This window comes from Panthera leo, chromosome B3 (assembly GCF_018350215.1).
Source record: "Panthera leo isolate Ple1 chromosome B3, P.leo_Ple1_pat1.1, whole genome shotgun sequence".
Classification (NCBI taxonomy): Eukaryota; Metazoa; Chordata; class Mammalia; order Carnivora; family Felidae; genus Panthera; species Panthera leo.
Window position 1 is genome coordinate 113,367,949 of NC_056684.1, and position 22,023 is coordinate 113,389,971.

Here is a 22,023-nt window from a genome sequence, read left to right on the forward strand (position 1 = left end):
TGTATATCATTTTCTTGTTTTTAGCTGGGATAATATTACTTCTCCATACAAGAGATATTCTCTGGGCGTAGAGGCACTTTCCCCATGACTTTTCTTTACAGGTGGGGGAGGTGAATGCACAGTTCCTTTACTAGTCACATCTCAGTAGCCAGGGACAGAAATCAAGTATCTTATCTTGATAAGTATGTTATCAGGTGTCTTATCAAGTACAGGTAAGAATTGAAAGACCTGGGGAAGTTTAACCTGGAGGAGAGTGAATATAAGGGGTTAATAGGGCATCTCTCTTCAAAAAGCTGAAAGATAGGCACGTGGAAAGCAGAATAAACTTATGTCAACTTCTGTAGAAGACAGTACTAGGACCAATGGATCTAAGTTGTAGGAAGGTGGATTTTTAGGTCTTCTAAAAAGAGACCTGGCAATAAGAGCTGGTTTCTTCTGTTCAAAAGTAGTTAGCACCAGCTACTTCTTAGGGATTGTCAAAGGAATTCCTGATTGAAAGTCTGAACTAAGGGGGCCTTGCTTATTTGAAGACTACATCTAATATTTTTCATGTGTCATAATGCCTATGAAGAGAAGTGGCTTGCCTCAGACTCTTGCTTAAACAAACCTTAGTTCATTTCTATTAGTTCCTACCCAAAAGTGAAATTTTCCTTTAAGAATATAAGGGACCTCTCAGAATTCAAGGAATAGTTGTACAGCTAGGCTCAGGAAAAAGAACTAAGATAGCTGTGAGGAACTCAACTGCACCTTTGTTTTAATACTCTGCCTCACTGACATGGTTAGTTTCCAAATACCAGCTTATGTGCCTTTAATTTGAAATTTTCATATGAGATGCTCTGATTGCCTTGTTTTGAGTCATGAGTCTACCCTTGATCCAATCAGCTATAGACAAGAAGAAAGGGTCATATAATAGAAGTAAGATTAAAATGGTGGCAGGCCTAGGCTTTCTCCTCTGGATAGTGGTCAATAGCTCTAAGAGGGGAGATAGAGTAAGTCACAGACTAGCTAGACACCCCCCAAAATATTTATTACATTTTCAAAAATGTCAGCCAGGATTTCGGCTGTTTGAGTCTGTTTTGGACAACCGATATTTATTATGTAATTATTATATGCAAGGTGCCATGATAGATGATAGGCAGAATGTAAAATATAATATATGTTCCCTGACTTCTGGGTACTTACAATCACTTTGTCCATTAGACTGTTCATTGTTTAATTGGTTATCTTGTGTGAATTTCACTTTGGGAGGACTAACCTACTAATTATGTAGAGGCTCCATATAAACTTGAGAACATTTCTCAGTTGTATATTAAAGACATTTGCTTTTTCTAAATGTCCACACATGTAATATTTGTATAGGTCAATGCTAAAAGACTGTCATAAGCTCAAGTCCCCCAAATAAGCAAAATGCCCAATCCTTCCTCCCCAAACAAAGATAATGAGTTGTATGTCTTACATTGCTGGGAATATATCACATTAAAATGTGTGCTTATTTTTATATGTACATAAGGTGGAATATAACATTAAATTTTTTTTAATGTTTATTTTTGAGAGAGAGAGAGAGACAGAGCTCGAGCAGGGAAGGGGCAGAGAGAGAGAGAGGAGACACAGAATCTGAAGCAGTCTCCAGGCTCTGAGCTGTCAGCGCAGACCCGGATGTGGGGCTCAAACCCACAAACTGTGAGATTATAACCTAAGCTGAAGTCAGATGCTAAACCGACTCAGCCACCCAGGATCCCTGAAGATAACAAATGTTTTAAGTGTCTGTGAGCTACCCAATATGCTAGGTATGTCACATATATAACATACACATGATGTGCAGATCTTATATTAAGTATTATGTATATTCTAATCTTTCATTATTTGAAATATATATATATGTACACACACACATATATATATACACACACACACATTAACTGAATAGCTAAGAATATTTTATTATTTTCTGTCTGTGTTTGTCTAAGTGGAATGTCATATTAAAACCTTATAAAGATAATTAGTAGCTGACTTAGCATATTGTTTGGATGTTTTCTAAGAGACCAACTTTAGCTATGATACAGAGATACTTGATTTCCATTTGAATCGGTCATTGGTATATTTAACTATAACTTGGTCTGTTGAAAATCCTGAATTTTTAAAGCTTATTTATTTTTTTGAGAGAGAGAGAGAGAACACACGAGGGAGGGGTAGAGAGTGAGGGAGAGACAGGATCCCAAACAGGCTCCGTGCTGTCAGCGTAGAGTGTGACATGAGGCTCAGTGTCACAAACCGTGTGACCTGAGCCAAAATCAAGAGTGTGCCACTTAACTGATTGAGCCACCCAGGTGCCCCCTGGGTTTGTTTTAAATGGCTAAGTTTTAATGCTAGAAAGGAGTTAACATGCTATATACCTTCTTGTTTTTGGCATTTCTATGGTCTTAGAACCTAACCGACTTTGCTATGGATATTTCTCAGAGCTTATTTTTTCCAAAATAATAATTTTCTTTTTTAGAGTCTAGTGTTCAGTTATTTTCCATTGTTCACATATTAACTTTCCACTTTGCCAGTATGAGTTCAGTATTTAAGGTGTATGTTCAATCAAAACTTCTGCAGGCAAATTATTACTCACCCAACCTTTGAAGTTTCAAGTTGTCTTCACAAATTATGCTTAAATTGTAGTCACAGTCTGCTTAGAAACTTATGGTTCCATTGATTTTTCGTAATATTTATGGCCTTTAAAAAATGTACATCAATCCCACAGAGATCTTAAGCTCTACTTAAGAGCAATATTCTTCTGCCTAAGAGCATTTTCTTCTGCCTAAACTGATATGTTTGAGCAAGCAGAGGATATCATACTATTAGTTTCTCTACATTGTTAGTTATAGCATATGATATTACTAGCAGTGGAAGCTAATATTTTAGAATTGGAATGAACCTGCCTATCTCAAAGAAATCTAAAATTTTAGTTGATTTTTATTTCATTGCTGCTGCGCCCCGTGTCGTGAATATTAGTCAAAGTGCATTAAGAAACATAAAAGGCAAAAGACAAACATTTTTAAAAGTGTGTATTGTATTTTTTTCCTCACTCTATAAGACATTGGCTGCATCTATGCCAACTGTTTTAAAACAAATTTTATCCATTCCTATCTGTTTCCAAAAAGATTTCTAGTATGTTCCCTCCCTCATACCCTCTCCCCTCTCTCACACACGCACACACACACACACACACACACACACACACATCTCTTACAAATCAAAGACCATGTCTTTTTCCCTTTTCGCCCCCTTCCTTCACACCTGTCTAAAATTATATTCTGTATGCGTGAAAATGATAATTATATATTATGGTGGTTATTAGGTAGTTCACAAATTTCCTGAAGAACAGGTAGGAAGAACAAATGAGGTCCTTCTGTGATAAGAAAAGATTAGAACATTTGACTCTGACATCAGGAGATTAGCCTTAGTGTTCTTAATCATACTTTTGTAAACCTGTAATCTTCCCCACCCCCCACTGTTATTTTCCTGCTTCATGCCTTGATTTTCCTATTTGCAAAATGAGAATAGAAATTGTTGCTTCTCATATACTTCATAGAGAATTTGTGAGTAGGTTAGTGTTTCCTTCCCCAGATGTATTAACTCAATCTTATTTGTATATTTTCTTTCCATAGTTCTGATTCCATAATGTCCAATTGTGTGTGTGTGTGTGTGTGTATTCCATTCTTTTATTTACATTCCTTTTTTTTTAATTCTTTTTTTAATATTTATTTTTGCGCGAGAGAGACAGAGCATGAACAGGGGAGGGGCAGAGAGAGACGGAGACACAGAATCTGAAGCAGGCTCCAGGCCCTGAGTTGTCAGCACAGAGCCCGACAGGGTTTGAACTCACGAACCTTGAGATCATGACCTGAGCTCAAGTTGGCCACTTAACCCACTGAGCGACCCAGGTGCCCCTCTTTTATTTACATTCTTTTCCTTTCCTGGGATTTTTCAAAATCAAAGCATGTTAATCACATTCCATAATGCACTTGAGTACTCAAGATACTTATCAGATATGGACAAATGTTTGAATAGCTGCATTTGTTTTTGAGCATCTATCAAAACCTAGGCCCCAGACCATTGAAGGGTATACCAAGAGGGGTGTCCCCAATCTGAAGTGCAGGTAGTTTCAAGGTGAGTGTTCTAGCCTTTTTTTTTTTTTTTTTTTTTTTAAATGCTCTCTCTGGTCTGCTCAGATACCTTCTTTTCTTTTAATCTAAATTATCATTTGTGAAATAATGCCATCACTAAATGTTGAATTTGGTGGTCTCTTTAAGTGCATTAACTGAAAAGTCTAATTTCTCAGCTGAAGATTAGATGTTTTGCCCTAATACCTGACATATATCTGCCTCGTCTGTCTGATACTGATTGAGAAAAGAAATATAGTTCAGTAGTCAATATCTGGTGTCATCATTAATTACAGATAAGCTCTTAATATTTAAATGTCAACTTAAGAAAAAAAGACATTGAAACTTAGACACAAACTATTCATTGATAGACTTTTGCTGAAGGTCAGAGCCATAGTAATGCTTAACCACTTTTAACGCTGTGCAAAAAACCTGGACCTGATCTGCTTTATGAACTTCAGTGAGAATAAATACTTAGTGGAAGCCCAAAGGTCTTTAGTATTAACATGACCTTAAAAATTTACCTTGTCCTGGTAGCTTTTCAAGTCAGGAATTAACAGTTGAAGTCTCTATTACTTTAACATGGCTCTTGGAGAACTTAGAAATTTTTGTCCTATAATGAGATGTTAAAGGATGTCATTGTTTACTACTGTTTGAGTTCTAAAGAGGGTGTTCCAGAGATCATAGGTTTGAGTTGGCATAACTGGTTTTGAGGCTTTTTATTTTATTTTTTCTGTTCCGTCAGAAGGTGGCCAAAGATTCAAATACGTCTTGAGCCTGCTCCTAGAATGTGTGGGCAGAGCTGTGGTCCTAGCTTGGAAGAGCATCCTCAAGTTTCTTTTTAGATGTGGCCTCAGGACGTGTGTTCAGGTCACACAGCCACATCATTAAATGATACAGGTGTTATTTAGAAAAAGAGAGGAGCCAGGGCAGAATCTTATTTTCTGGCATTTAAAGTTGGAACCACCTGTCTCAAAACTTAGTTCTGTATTTATATGTATTTCCTCATGGTAGACAAATAAATTAGACACAGCACCTAATTTTCCCCCTTAATTCAGAATTAAGGAAAATACGTCTTAGCAGGAATCATTCGTTAAACGTTAATGCTGCCTCTTTTTTATTGCAAGTACCATACTAATTTGAAGAGAAAGTTAATGAGGAGAAATTTGCCTTTATGGCAAAACACTATGATTTTTTTGTTTTGTTTTGTTTTTTAAGTTAATTACTGTTTTGTTAGGAGCTCTTACCAGGGCCATGCTAATGGGACATTGAGGCACACACAGCTTGACCTACACATTAACAGAAGTTACTGATTTAGAGTGATAAGTAATTTTTCCCCCTAAAGAACCATTATGGGAATATTTTGACAAATGAGAATTTTTTTTTATTTTCAACTTCATTTATTTTTCAAGAGGAAATACATTCACCTGGTTCAAAATTCCAGATGCACAGAGCAGTATGTAGAAAGAAGTCTTTCCCTCACTCTTTTCCCCAAGCCACCACATTAGCCTCCTTGAAACCCAGTTCCTGCTACTAGCTTCTTTTGTTTCTTTCCATCAACATATTATGCATATAGATGATATATGCACGTGTATGTGTGTATATATAATATAAACATATATAAACAATATTTTCCTTTTCACACAAATGCTAAGTTACTACCACTTAATTAGTATTGTATATCTTATTTTCATTTAACAATGTAACTTGAAAATCATGCTATGTTGGTACATAAAAAACTTCCTTGTTATTGTGGTCTTATGGTGTATATTGTCTGGGTCATATGGTGGATCACCATTTTTTTTTTTTTAACTAGATCCTTACTAATGAACATTTAGGTTGTTGCCAATCTTTTATTTTCATTAATGATGATTAATGTTGCTTACTACTTATTTTTCATTTTCAAATTCATTTCCTGCTTTTGTCAGGGCCTGGATATTGGTACTATGAATGGAGAGCTATATATTCTGACACATCTGAGGTGTTTGTATATAGACATCTGGGTACATGTACCCACTGCTAACCTAATTCTAGTCTCTTTCCTTAGGATACTCAGCTAAAGTAAAATTTATTTGTTGGGATCCTTATGTTGTACAAGTGCTGGGTCATAGCTCCTATTGGCAAACTAAAGAGTTACAATTACTAACCTGTGACTTTGATTACTATGATATATACTATGTTTCAGTTAGAAGAGATAGTCATATTTGGTTAGGGTTAATGAAAACCGCATCATTGTTAAAATAGGGTTAAGAAAATCTAAGCTCTTAGGGTAAGATGAGTATAGATAATCAAATCAAATTTACTCTTTGCTTTCAAGGTCTCCATATATAATTTCAGCCTACATCATATAACTCTCTTCAGGCCATAGCTGTACATTTGATGATCAAAAACTTTTAAGGTAGTAATCAGATATAGTAATTATAAAACAAAATCATTGAGCATGTTTGTTGACCTATGGTAGGTTATGCTAGATCTTTATTGAGTCATATGAAGCACACAAAAAAGAATATTGTCATAGCAAACAATGGGGAAGTTTTCATATTCAATCACTGGAGTATTCATTTCCCCTAAAGTTTTCACTCAATGAATTATAACTCCTGGTCTCTCAGCTTACTCTGATTTTGTGTAGAAAACACCATTACTTAGAAGTGTAGTATATAAGGGGCGCCTGGGTGGCTCAGTTGGTTAAGTGTCTGACTTCGACTCAGGTCATGATCTCATCATCGGTGAGTTTGAGCCCTGCATCGAGCTCTGTGCTCAGAGCCTTGAAGCTGCTTCAGATTCTGCGTCTCCCTCTCTCTCTGCCCCTCCCCCACTCGCTCTCTGTCTCTCAAAAATGAATAAACGTTAAAAAAAACCTTAAAGTGTCGTATCTATGAAAGACAGTTAATAGGGAAAAAAGCCATTAGAATTGTTTTATATTGACATTGGTTCGATGGCTATTTAAGATAGAAATGGAGAATATTTCTTATTTCTGGATTGTCAAAAAATATGTTTCCATTCATGTAAATAAAGCATCCTGATTTAGATTTTTGTTGTTGTCTTTGTTCTCTGAGAGAAATATAAAGAATTCTACTTATTTATTTTTTATCTTAGGAATAGGAAGCATATCAACTAGTACAACAGATGGTTACATAGAGTGGAGAAGACAGAGGTGAGAATGAGAGAGAAATAATCTTTTTGTTTCTCAAAGCCATGAGCAGGAATAATAAAACATTGTATGCATATGGGGGTGTTTTGTTATTGTGTTCATTTTTATTCTGAGTAGAGAAAGGACTCTTCATAAAGAAATGAATAAATCTTTTTTTAAGTTTTTATTTAAATTCCAGTTAGTCAACATACAGTGTAACATTAGTAATACTAACTACAGTATAATGTTAGTAATTCAACACTTACATACAACACCAGTGCTCATGATAACAAGTGCCCTCCTTAATCCCCATCACCTGTTTAACCCATTCCCCTACCCGCCTCCCCTCTGGTAATCATCAGTTTGTTCTCTATGGTTAAGGGTCTGTTTCTTGGTTTTCCTCTCTTTTTACCCCGCACCGCCACTCCAAGTTTGCTTTGTTTCTTGAATTCCACATATGAGTGAAATCCTGTGGTGTTTATCTTAGCATAATACTCTCTAGCTCCATCCATGTCATTGTAAATGGCAAGATTTCATTCCTTTTATGGCTGAGTAATATTCCATTATATATATACACTACATCTTCTTTATCCATTCATCAACAGATGGACATTTGGCTGCTTCCATAATTTGGCTATTGTTGCTAATGCTGCTATAAACATCAGGGTGCACGTATCCCTTTGGATTTGTACTTTTGTATTCTTTGAGTAAATACCTAGTAGTGCAAGGTATCATTGGATCATAGGGTAGGTCTATTTTTAGCTTTTTGAGGAATCTCCATACTGTTAAGAAATGAATAAATCTTATTAGAACTTGTTTCAAATATATATATTTTTATTCTCAGAGCGGGAATGCTAAATCATTATTTAATTTTTTTTTCATTATTTAAATTTTGTCTCCATTTATTTTTTATTTTTTTATTTAAAAAAAATTTTTTTTTAGTGTTTTTATTTTTGAAGGAGAGAGAGAGAGACAGAGCATGAGTGGAGGAGGAGCAAAGAGACAGGGAGACACAGAATTCGAAGGAGGCTCCAGGCTCTGAGCTGTCAGCACAGAGCCCGACGAGGGGCTCGAATTCACAAACCGCGAGATCATGACCTGAGCCGAAGCTGGACGCTCAACCGACCGAGCCACCCAGGCGCCCCTGTCTCCATTTTTTAAAATGTTTATTTATTTTGAGGGAAAGAGAGACAGAGCATGAGTGGGGGAGGGGCACAGAGAGCAAGGGAGACACAGAATCCAAAGCAGGCTCCAGGCTCTGAGCTGTCAGCACAGAGCCTGACGCTGGCTCGAACTCACAACTGCAGGATCATGACCTGAACCGAAGTCAGATGTTGAACCGACTGAGCCACCCAGGCGCCCCCCTCCTTTTTTAAAAAATTGGACAAACCTGTTAACTTTTACTCTAGAATGTGTCATATCTCATTTTATAGAGGAAATACTCAGGTTTATCACCTTGTGACTTCCTGATCTTGTGGCATTTGGAAATAGTGTTAATGTTACTGTGGTAGTACTTTGATTTTGTAACTGTAGACCTACGCACTATTAACATTTTTGACTGGATAATTCCTGGTTGTGAGGGGCTATTCTGCCATTCTAGTGTATTTAACAGCATCCCTGGCTTCTACCCCCTTAGATGCCAGTAGTAATACCTTCAGAGGCACAAAAATGCTCTCAGCTGAGAATCACTACTATAGACATAGGCGGTGATTCCCCACAGCAGGTTTCAGTGTGGATCTCACACAGTATTCGACAGTCTGATGCACTCCACCAGTATTTGTGATCTGGAACAGCAGAGCAACACAAAGGTACAAATTTGGGGGCAATTTTTTTTCTTTATTTTTGAGGGGGCAGTATTTTTTTAAAAGGCCACCACTCAATTTGGGGAAGATTCTTGAAGAATCATTGAGCTCTTAATTGGTTGGTTGATTAATCAATTGATAGATTCATTCATTTAATAAAAATATATTGAGCTCTTGCTATAGGCCAGTCTCAGTGTTGGGACACGTGTGTTGCTGTGTGGTTCATGTGGCTGTATGTAGTGGGTTGGCGGGAAGTAAGCCCGTAGGTAGACCTGTGAAGAAGCTGTTGGGTGTAATATAGGTGAAAAATGATGGTTGCCTGGATTTAGGTAGTGACAGTGGCATGATGAGAAGAGATTTGCTTGATATTTAGGAGCTAAAAACATTAGGATTTGGTAACTGATTGGAGCAAGAGAGAAGTCAAGACTAATTCCCAAGTTTCTGGCTTAGTTAAAAGAGTGACGAGTGGTAGCATTCATAAAGACGAGCAGAATGGGAAGAACAGGATTCTTTTTGAAGGGGGAGCAGATACTGATTTCCGTTTTTAACACTTTTCTTTGGAGGTAGCCTTTGAGATATCCAAGAGGATGAGCTAGACAATGAACTTGGGAATTGCAAGGATCCTATCTGTTTTGTTCCTTGTTGTATCCTGTTCTTCATGTGGTGTCTACCTTTCTAGGGATGGAAACAGGTTTAGGCTGGATGTATAGATTTGGTATTTTTCAGGGAATAGTTGGTTTGATTGAAATGAAGGAAGCACGTCAAAGTGTCTAGGGAGAGTTCCTATAGAAAGAAGAAGGCCTAGCATTGCAACATTTTGGGAGGTATATTCAAGGAACTGAAGAGGAGGGGCTGCAGAAGTCTGAGGAAAATCAGGAGTGTCTGAAGACAAGGGAAGAGAGAATTTTAAAAAGAAGGGAGTGTTTACTGGTTTTGAATTCAATTAAAAAGTCAAGTAAGATGAAGACTGATAAAATGACATTGGATTTTGCAACTAAAACGTGTTCATGACTTTTTGAGAACCTTTTTCAGTAGACTGATGATTGAAAGAGTTCAGTAAATTTGGTTAAATACTAAGTGGGAGTTGAGTGGATGGAATGACAGGTGCAGGTCATGCTTTGATGTATTTTGGCTATAAAGAAGAAAAGAGACTGAAAATAGTATATGATGGGCTGCAGGAGGGCACGAGGGTTTGAACATGTTTAAATGCTGACAGGAAGGAGACAATGGAGACAGAGAGGTTGGTATAGGAGAGGAGAACATGTAGATGGGAGCAACTTGAGATGGGATGAGTCCAGAACACAGGGAGAAGGACTGCTCTTAGATAGGGGTAGGGTACCCTTCAAACTGGAGGGATATTGTTAGTGATAGAGAAGGTCCATATTCTACTGGGATTAGCTTCCAGTCTTGGGAGTCTTTCAGGAATTATACTTCTGGGGCTTCCTAATGGTTCAGAGTGACAGAAACGTTAAGAGACCTCTGGCAAAATCCATACCGTTTCTGAATTCCCTGGGGTCCATTGATCCCCAGAGGTTGGATCCATTTGATTATTTGTCTTTATTTTCAGTAGCAGGCATATATTAGAATTGGATTCTGAACCTATGGATTAGGTTAGGATTTGGGGTCCAATTCTTGTCTAAATAATCAGAGCAGAGGGTATTTTGAGACCCTCAGGAAACTTAGCCAGGTGTTGAAGTACAACCTGGAGATCACCTAGATCCCATATTTTAATGAGCAAATATGCCATTCTCATTATGACTCTTCATTATTACTAATCTATATGATGGATTGTTGATTGTAGAAAACTCTGTGTTATCATACTATTAAGCTTAAATTTTACCGTTCAAATGTTAAAAGGTTGATTATAGTTCAGGTTCTTCTGTGGCTTGATAGAGGATAGTCTTTGGAGCCAGAAAAAAACTAGATTCAAATCCTGATTCCATCACTCCATTACAGACTGAGCCTCTGTGGCCTTGAGCATGTCATTTATTCTTTAATATCGTCACGGGAATACCTGGTAATGTCTAATTTGCATCACAGTCACAAAGATTAGAGGTCTTGCATATATGCCAGCACAGTGTTGATATTAATAAATAGGAGCTGATATTATTTTTAATTATATAAAAATAATTTATTATTTACTATTAGAAGACCCTTAGTGAGCATACTCTGAATTAATTGTTAGAGTACCAAATCAAGGGGCACCTGGGTGGCTCAGTTGGTTGAGCATCTGACCTTTGATTTCGGCTCAGGTCATAATCTTATGGCTCATAGGCTCGAGCCCCGTGTCAGGCTCTGCACTCCCAGCATGGAGCCTGCTTGGGATTCTCTTTCTCCATTTCTCTTTGCCCTTCCCCTGCATGTGCAAACACATTCTCTCTCTCTCTCTCTCTCTCTCTCTCTCTCTCTCTCTCTCTGTCTCTCAAAATGAATAAGTAAACTATTTTTTTTAAAGCATACCAAATCAAAATTGAGGATTTTCTTTTTTATCATGGGTCTAAGAGAGATTAATGGTGATGTCCTTGGTATAAATTTTGGTAGTCTCAGAAATTTTGCAATAATCCTGGGCCAACTAAAAACAACTTTTATTGGCCTACATATCATCATAGTAAATAAAGAGAAAAGAGGTAAAATTCTCGATTTTTAAAGTATATGGAAACAAATTTTATTGGATCCCTGTTATTTTCCATTAGTGTATCTTAGCTAGAACATGTCATGGTTTTACAGAGTTAGCCTCTTCAATCCTTTTTTTCTTCTGTTTAATAACTTCTTTTCCCCCTTCTTCCTTTGCTTCAGATTATTGGAAACCTTCTCATTGTTGCAGCATTTGGTACTGTCAGTCACGCCAGGAAAGCTTCTTACACACTAGAAATGCTGTGGGATGTGTGTGTGAGAGAGAGAGAAAGAGAGGGGAAGAGCTGGGGAAAGAGTGGGGGCAGAAGAGGAAGAATGGTGTCTAGGATAATTGTGCTGGTGTTTTTCCAAGTATCTTCAGAGACCTGTTTGTCTCTGGTTTAGGTACTCTATGGGCCTAACTGTTCAAAATAACAACTCAGAAGAAAAAAAAGGTTTTATGAACTTTTCAGGTTAAGTCATCTTTATTTTATTCCCTGGGCCCCTTTACCTATATCCTCCTCCCCACCTGTACCATCATTTCAACACTGAAGCACCCGATTCCCTGGAGTATTAATGGAGACAGTTCAAGTATCTGCTCCATTTCCTTTGTTCTAGTTGCTTTTGGTCTTTGCTGGGAAATGCTCTGAAGACTGAACCAGCTTCTGAACACAAAGGCTGGCGGTGTTGTCCCTCCTGGTAACGCACCGTGGGATTTGTTCCCACTGCCTGTTCATGACTCATTAGTCCCTAAGTGCAGAAAAGGTTGCTTCTGGAATAAAAAGAATGGACCCATCTCAGCGTCCTTTTTCACTTTTTCCTGTGTTTTATTTGGGTGCACTCACAGCCGTTCACCTTCATTAGTGAGCTGACAGGGGGCTGGCACAGTGCGAGAGAAGCTTTTGCTGGTTCCCTGAGGTATATCAGAGATCTCAGAACTCAATACCTTACCATAAAAATACTGTGCTTCAAACAACCTCTGGATGGAACAAAGCCATACATTCCAATCTGCTTGAGCCTCTCAAGTTGCCATCCTTGCCAAGAACCAGCTTTTTTCCCTTCTCTGAATGTAGTTCTTTTGGTATCCTTTGTATCAGGTAAATGTTTCTGTGTGTATGAAAAAGCAAGCTTTGGGCAAGGGCCATTATATTTATTTATTTATTTTTCAGTTTTTATTTGTTTATTTTGAGAGAGAGTATGTGGGAAAGGTAGAGAGAGAGGGAGAGAGAAAGAATCCCAGGCAGGCTCTGCACTGTTGGACGGAGCCTGATGCGGGCATCAAACTCACCCAAAGTGGGGCTTGAACTCACAACCTCCAGATAAGACCCAAGGTGAAGTCAGATGCTTAATCGACTGAACCACCCAGACATCCCAGAACCAATGTATTTAAAGCACACTTCAGGACAGCAGTTTCTTATGAGAGATGTAGGCAGCAGATATTTGTGGGCTTTTATGCCCCAAGTGATATCATTTCAGATTTATATCTAATATTTGGGAAAGTCCATGAAAAGTAGAGATGCTGTAAAAAAAAACAACTGAGTTGCATATTTATAATTCAAGTTGTTTTTCCTAATTTTCCCAAGTGATCAAATTATTTTCATATTTAAAGCCCAGACATCTGGAGAACTGTCTCTGACTCCAGATCCACATGTGTGTATGAATTCAGGAATTGAGTGTGACACTAACATGAACAATGTCTATCAAACCTTCCTTTAAAGTATTTGGAGTGCCTGGGTGGCTCAGTTGGTTGAGTGACCGACTCCTGATTTCAGCTCAGGTCATGATCCCAGGGTTTTGGGATTGAGCCCCCACATCAAGGCTCACGTCAGGCTCCATGCTGAGCATGGAATGTGCTTAAGATTCTCTCTCTCTCTCTCTCTCTCTCTCTCTCTCTCTCTCTCTCTCTCTCTCTCTCTCCCTCTCCCCCCCTCTCTGCCCCTCTCGCCAATTCGCGTGTGCTCTCTCTCTCTCTCAAAATAAATAAACAAACCTAAAACAAATGTTTAAGTTTACCTAGAGGTTGCCTTTGGATATATTAGCATTGTTTGAGGTAACAGATTCAGTATTTGGAGTACAATGTAAGAGTTTAGTATGGACTAAAAGGCCATGCTGTATCATGGATGCTGTTTGAAAGAGAACTTAATGAAAATGAGAGAAGGCTATGTACAGTACATTGCCATTTATGAAAAATTTAAAACATATATATGCATAAAACAGTACTTCATTTTTCAAATAAATAAGACAGATGTCAGATAATTAAGTGATTGCTTATGTAGGAATAGGAGACAATGGGGATTGGACATAAAGGGGAAAATCAATAAAAACACATAAACCAGGAGAAGGGCCTTCCACAGACTGATAGTAATAGTATACTCTGGGCTGGGAAGTGTGTTTAACCCAGTAGTCTGGACATGAGGTGCATATAATTTGGGAGAGGTGACCGGAAAATAGGGTCGGCGACAGCCAAAAAAATGGTCAAATGAAGGAAAACAGAAATAAAATATTTTAAGTGTTATGATTCATAAGCAAGAGGCCTGTAAGGAAGAAAAATGCCCCTAAATACTACATCTGGTTGTGCCCTTTTGGTTTTTGAAGCTTTTGGGGGAGAAATAGTAATTTCTCTTTTTTTCCCTTAGGTGAAGATGTCTATAATAAGGAAAGCAGATGTTTCTTTTCAAGTGCATGTGTACACCTGCCATAAGACAAAATGAGTAGCTACTACTGAGAACAGGCTCTGGTTATCTTTTATGTTGCTTGTTAAATTAAAATTCTCTTCCTGGCAAGTATAGGTTTGTAATTAAGTCATTTATCATATGTTCTTTAGGCTACATCTTAAACTTGATGATAAACAAAAGTGATATGTGGGTGGTTACTTAGAAATTAGATGGATGAGTTATTTTACTGGCCTCTGTCATTTGATGGTAGGTTCTTCCTGTTTATAATAGACATTGAACATTGACTCATTATATGCAACTGAAGGGAGCAAAAAAGATCTTGGTCTAGAACTGTGTTCTCAACTTACTGTCAACCTACCAACACTCTTGAGGAGATGATACACTCCCATTAGTAGAAGTGGCACTCTCTGGGCTCCAAACTCAATTACTTATAGGGTAAAGGAGTCTTCCTGTGCCAGATACAGATTTCCTTCCCCTCACTTTCATGACACTGTTTTTTGCTATATTAGTTCTGTTGGTATTCTGCCTCACGCCCGTTCACTTATCTTATGTCCATATACTCAACACTTTATAATTTCATTCATTCCTTATTACAACCTGTATATTATACATTTTTTTAATGTCTATTCATTTTTGAGAGTGAGAGAGAGTGTGCGCACATACACGAATGAGTGGGGGAGGGGCAGAGAGAGAGGGAGACACAGAATCCGAAGCAGTCTCTGAAACTGATGTGGGGCTCGAACTCTCAAACCACGAGATCATGACTTGAGCTGAAGTCGGCACTTAACCAATTGAGCCACCTCGGTGCCCCTACAACCTGCACATTATAGATAAAGGAAACAGACTCCAAAAGGTTAAGTGATTTTTCTATGGCCATACAGCTATAGGTAACAGAACCAGGATTAGAAGCCAAACCTAACTCCAAAGCTCATCTTTTTCCCTTCCTGACTACACTGTGTTTTTCACGGGCTACATTCTACAAAAGCCATATTTGTGAAGAGTGTGATGTCTTCATTAGACTCCTTAATTTTTTAAGGGGACTTTATTCCTACCCTCTGCTCCAGCTATTGCTTAATGGATGTGGTGCTTTTAAGCACACAAAATATCCGTGTTCAGGTTCCTTTTCGAGATGAGATTTTTGAACTCTGCGTTGTCCAGTTGCTCAAAAGCCTACTTCTGAGAAATGTTATTTATAGAATAGTGGTGTTAAGTCACTGGCTTCAGTGATGGATGTTATAGCAAACAGCTGGATGAAATTCACTATTCTGTCTGTGAGTTTTTAATGAGAAGGCCACTTACTGTACTATACCACATCGTCTTTGGGAGGACCTGGAATGGCATTCTTTTCAGATCTCAGGATTTGGAAACACTGACTCGTTTTCTAAAAAATCTCGTGGCTGTTATGAATCTTATACTTGATTGTACTTTCTTCTTTATTTTGGTTACTAGGAAGGTTAGAGCCAAATTTGCAGACCATCTCTAATACCCGTGGAGGAATAAGCAATATATATTTGTGTGCTGATCTTAATCCTAGCATTATTTTCCTGTCTATGTTCCTCTTTGATCTCATGTTTGTTAATTAAAAATTTTTTGCATTGAATGCATTTTCATAAACTGTGACATATCCCTTCACTGGTGATGAATATAAATGTACAAATAACATGTGTAAGGTCAACTGAAGCTTTCCTGACTTGATGGTTAATTCACCTTCCTGCTAGGAGTTCCATGTACACACATCCATCTTCTTCATTTGCTTTCCTCCTTTCTTTCATCTTCTCCTAATTTTCTGTTGTTTATTATGGATTTCTCTCTCAAAGAACAGATTAGTAGAATTTCAGTGGTCCTTTTTATTGTTGAGTATGAACATAAAGAGTTATTTTTCTGAAAAATTAGTCTTTTCATGTATATTTCTCCAGGTTCAATTTTTAGTAAAGGTATAAATTTAATTTTTATGAAAACATTGAATTTTCACTAACTTGATTGCTTTCATGAGGATAAGAGTAAGGAAATTTGTAGTCTTAGAAGGGTGCCATTATAGAAGTTTTTGAGTATTTATATAGAATAGAATGATATTTCCAGCTTGTTCTCATAAAATTAATGAATTCCCTATCTGTTGCCTCATGGCCATCTCTAATTGGATGTTCAAATGGTACTTTGGATGGCACTTCAAATTGTCTGAAACTTCACATATAATCTCCCCCCCCCCCCCACAATAAAGTTATCTCTACCCTTTCCTTACCCCGTTTCTCACTCCATTTCTTATTTTGATGAATGGTACTGCTCTGCACCTACTCACCTGAACCACATACATGGCCATCATATTAGATGCCTCTAATATGTCACACAGTTTTTTATGTTTTACCTACTTCACAGCTTTTTAAAAAGTATTTAAAATTTTTTAAATTTTATTTTATTAAAAATTTTTTTAAAAAATGTTTATTTATTTTTGGGAGAGAGACAGAGCAAAAACAGGGCGAGAGGGGGTGTGTGCAGAGAGAGAGGGAGACACAGAATCTGAAGCAGGCTCCAGGCTCTGAGCTTTAGCACAGAGCCTGGCACAGGGCTTGAACTCACGAGCTGTGAGATCATGACCTGAGCTGAAGTCAGATGCTTAACCGACTGATCCACCCAGGCGCCCCCCCGACCCAATTTTTATTTGAGAGAGAGAGAGAGAGAGAGAGAGAGAGAGAGAGAGAACTCACATGAGCAGAGGAGAAGGGCAGAGAGAGAGAGAGAGAGAGAGAGAGAATCCCAAGCAAGCCCTACACTCAGCATGGAGCCTAACACAGGGCTCCCTGGGATCATGACTTCAGCCAAAATCAAGAGTTGGTCACTCAGCTGACAGAGCCACCCAGGCACCCCCCTACTTCACTGCTTTAAAGCTGGGTGTTTTCCATTCCCATTGTTATTTCCTTTTCTGAGAGCCTTACACATAGCCTTGCCTAAGCAGATACTCAAATTCTTGAAGAACTAAATGATGAATGTAGGGGTGGATATTCTTAGTTTCATTACTTCTGTCTGGACTTCCTGCCTCTCTTCTGTCTCCTTCTAATGTTGTCAGAATGAAATTCCTAAAATGCAAATTAAATCCTGTCACTCCTCTGCTTAAAACCTTCGATGTCTCCTTCTAGCTTTCAGGATTAAGTTTAGTTTAGGCACTTCATACTAAGTCCCCTGCATCTTACTGGTTTCCCTCCTGCTGTTTCTCTCTACTGACCATGTAGTTTCATCTTGTGGCTGCATACTCCATTTCCTCCCCCACATGGTATTCATTTTGCAGATCCTAACTGAAGCGCCACTGCGAGAACTTGATTGACTCTGCCAGTCTGAGTTAGATGCATTTTTTCCTTGCTCTCATGTCCCTTTATGCACAGTGTCATGACATGTCCCCTATTAAACTGTTATCATGACTTCCTTATATAGGGAGCCTTCTCTTAATACTGGTTCTCCTAGATAGTGTCCAATATTTAGTGAATAGCCAATAATTATTTATTGGCTGGCTCACTGAATATGGAATGGAATAAGTCTGTAGGTTGTATTCCAGTCTGATCATTTATTCATTCAATAACTATTTATTGAGTACTTACTATATGCCAGATACTGTTTAGAAGGCTAGGGATACTACAGTGAACAAAAGCAGTACCTACCAGACAATTAAAAAGCAAGCACATAGATATTCAATGTTGTGTAATAAGGAAAATGGACAAGGATAAGGAGATCCTAGAGTATATGGTCAAGCTAGGTGTGTCTAAAGAGGGAAATTTTGCGCAGAGACCTGAATGATGTGATGTGACCATGGTGGTGGTGTTGGGGGCTCAGGTGGTTCTGGGCAGAGAGAATAACATTCCTGAACACCTGTTATGTACCAGGCCCTGTTTAGAAGCCAGCAATGAACAAGACTGTTAAACATTAGCATTGTTTATTAACTGTGAAGTCTGTTCTGTTTCAATATTTTATATCATACCTTTCTTTAATTGTTTGATTTTCTGAAATTGAAACATCCCAACATGGGAGAGTCCCTTTGTTCTCCCTAACTTCCTACTCTTTTCTCTGAGACAAGAACCCATAGATTTTTATTGTTTAGAGGCTCCGAACACAGTAGGATACTGATTTAGGGGACAAATCTCCATCCTCTCCATATTTAGTCATGGTCGTCAGGGATGTATGAAAGTGTCTTAGGTTTTCATGTCTTTGAGTTGACCCAAGTTGTGGATGTATATAAAAGTCCCTTACAGTAACTGGATATAGATACTAGTGTTTTCTTTTTCCAGACCCCTAATCCAGCCTGCAACCCTGGATAAACCTTCTTAGACCCTTTTGCCTCAGTACAATGAGAAATCATAACTTTGGCTGCTGTTTCTTGCTCTGTCACCTGCTTACTGCATAAATTGAGTATGCTCTGCGGCAGTTTCCCATTTGTAAGCAGGACACCCTTCCAGTTAAGTTGTAAAAATCTATGTTTAAAAAAGTCCCATGCCCTTGAAGAATAGGAGCTACAAAAATGTAGAGTCCAACGAGAAAAAAAGAGAAAGAACTTTCCTAAGAAAACTGTGTCAATTTGCAAATTCGTTGTCCTCTGGGTGGCAGCTGACAGGTGGAGTGACAACCCAACCAAATAACACTAGGGCCATTGTGATAGGAGGGAACTTAATATTGTTATTGTTCCGCTTAGATGAAATTTGTGTGAGGCTATGCCAGCTCTTGTATTGAGAAAACCCGATCAGGCGGAAGAGTTTTTGGTTTCTGCCTTTAGAGCCGCCCAACAACTCAGGGAAACCAATTAAATCTGGAAGGTGGCAGTTCACTCTACAGGCTTCTCTAGGCACCTTTGAGGGGAATCAAAGATAAATAAATACCATGTTTTATGAGAGGAGTATGGGGTGAAAGGGAGTGCCTGGACAGGAGTTAAAATTTCAAATGGCGGGGGAAGTTCTCGCCGACTTTCTTCCTGATCAGACTCTTGTCTCATGACCTCGTTCATGCTTGGATTAGAGCCGGCCCTTGTAAACATGTGTGAGTTTGATAGGAAAGGAAGGAGATAGAAGTGTTTTCCAACGATCTCAACTGCAGAGGGAAAATTATCAAATTCAGGGTTTCTTATTAGAAAAAAATGGTTTTAAAAACTATCTTACAAATCGTATTGGGTGCTTATTTGCCTCCAGGACATGTGAAAACTCTGGCTTGTTATACAAAAGGTTTACAGTTGGAAGTCTATAGTTTCTTCATGACAAATTTATGGCCCCTGTTCCAAGATTGGTAAACTACTGTGGTACTTAGCGATTCTATTTACTGAGTGTAGACCCTGGCCTCTCACCCCTCCAGTGTGCCTTACTTAGTAATAATTTTAATGTGAGCATGACCTACCTCAAAGGGGCTATGGATATTTAGTTAGCCAAAAATAATTTATTATTTTTTATAAACTTACAGAGCTTTAGAGATCATTTGGCCCACCCCTGCCACTTTGCAAGGAGTGGCAGAAATGATCAGTGGCTTGCTTAGGGGCATTCATCTAGTAAATAGATGCACAGGGACTCCACCCAAATCCTGATGGTCAGCATTCTTTCTTCCTATATTAATGCATGTTTTTTGAGCTGCTTAGGGTTCAGTATTATATGCAATGGAGAGAACTAGAGCATCTTATTTTATTGACTTATGAAGAATAATTAGTAAAGTAATTAAATGAATTCCTGTATAATTCAGAACCTCATATGAGCCCCCATGATAGTTTCAATCTCTTTTTCCCATCAAACTTTTTATGAAAGCAACTAGGAAGTAAACTACCACATTGGGTTTCAATTTGTAGTGTTTTTCTTCCTGCTGTGGAGAAGATGGTATTAAAAAAAATAAAATGAAGTAGCCCCAAGTTTGGCAGTAGGAGGTGAAAAACAAAAGCAAAGGTATTTGGTTATCAGATGCCAATTGCTGATTCTAAATTATTCCTCTTATGAATATAGTGTGGTTTCTGTGACTACTATTACAATGTTTTATGTCTGCATCCCCAACCTGTAGTAATTCTACTTTCCTCCGTGTGCAAAGTTAATTTAAAATATTACTACCAATGCTCTGGTTTCTCTTCAGATCGCATAAATCTTTCGCCTTTTAAAATATTACTACCAGTTGAGGAAGGGAAGCTTTTCTAGGTGTCCTTAGAGGTTACACTGAATAAGGAAGTGTTCTTGCCCCAACTAGGATAAAGGAGAGGAAAATATGTTATTGACTTCTTCTGACAAACCACTTCAGACAGGGAGCAAACACATCTTTTTTTTTTTTAAATCAATTAAATAAAGGCATTAGTATCAAATAACTCCTCAAAAGAAAGGTGCTTTGTGGTTGAAAAATGGAGTGAGTTACTCCTGTAAAAATATAGGGAATTTCGCAGGTTCAGTACATTTTGTACCCTATTAGAAGTGATAGTTGGCATTTGTTGGTATTGGTTGTCAGTACTAGGTGGCAGTGCTAGTTGTGGGTACTCGTTGTGGCTTGTCTGGCCCATCCTCCTTTTGTCTTTGTTTTAGGGAATAGAACTCATCCAGTCACAGTTTTCAGAAGGGCTGAGGTAACCTCCTTCAGTATGACAATAGGACTGTTTATGTTGGAGACAAATCCCAGAAACTCAAGGTAACAACGTACACAGAATGAGAGAGTATATCCGGGAGCTTTTTCTTTGGCAGTTTTACTGCTAACAAGATACAGAAGTTTTAGTATTTAGTGCCAGGTCAGGCTTAAGGGGCAGTTTCTATTTTGGTGTGATTCTGAAGGGTTTAAAAAGTCACCAAGAACATTATATAATAGAGGACGGAGATCTGTCTTCTGTAGAAACTTGCAAAGACGTGAGGGAGGGCAACATCTGCTTCTAGACTTTTTGGGTGTTGTTTTTTCATTAAAAGAAGTCAAAAAGCACAGTAAGTTCTATGGTTCACTGAGCAAGACCTTTGTTTGCCCAAAGTCTCTGAAACCCACCCATCTCCCCAAACCCGTACTAAATACTTTTGTGACCAATGAAAAAAGCAGATAAACTGAGAAACAAAGCACTTTGAAGATAGGCCTGTGGTCACATAGTGTGACCAAAACACAATTATCTAATCTATCCACTTCATTGCTATTCATCTAGCAGTCATTCGGTTAAAGTACTTTTCATCACTCACTGCAGAGTCTTTTGCTATAAACACAGTGGCTTTGGAACAAGGTAATCTCTATACTCTGTTGATGATGAGGGAGCATAAGGCAAGCTGAAGGCAAAGTACAAGCTAGTAACCCCTCCTTCCCCCTCCTTGCCCTCCACTCCATCCCCCTTACCCCCCAACTCCCCTCCCAGGTGGGATATATGTGATACTCCTCAGGCACCCCTAGCTACCCAAGAATAAAGGAAAGGAAAGAAAACAAATGGTTAACTGATAGAGATCACAGTCATGTAGGACATGAGTCTCCATCAGTTTACAAATATCTTTGTAAATTATAAGAAAAAGGTAATCTTATCTAATCTCCAGAAACCTATAGATTCAGTTTCCTAGGGCCCCAACATCACCCTCCCCTTCATAGTGATGTGGGGAACAAAGGCAAGAAGGAAATGGCAGGTAAAATGAAATTTCTTTATTACCTGCAGTCCATTGACAAATACTTGAGGCTGGCAGAGTAAAATGTTTCTCCGGGAACTCCCT

The 22,023-nt window shown here is 38.3% G+C and overlaps 1 protein-coding gene and 1 long non-coding RNA gene across 4 annotated transcripts in view; both read left to right on the forward strand.

Annotated features, from left to right (window-relative positions):
* RAD51B (RAD51 paralog B) overlaps positions 1-22,023 on the forward strand; it is a 640,959-nt gene that overhangs the window by 200,404 nt on the left and 418,532 nt on the right. The window lies entirely within an intron of this gene.
* Positions 1,666-8,247, forward strand: LOC122222859. Its single transcript, XR_006203919.1, has 3 exons — positions 1,666-1,787; positions 7,242-7,299; positions 8,238-8,247. It is a non-coding gene; the product is annotated as an uncharacterized LOC122222859 (long non-coding RNA).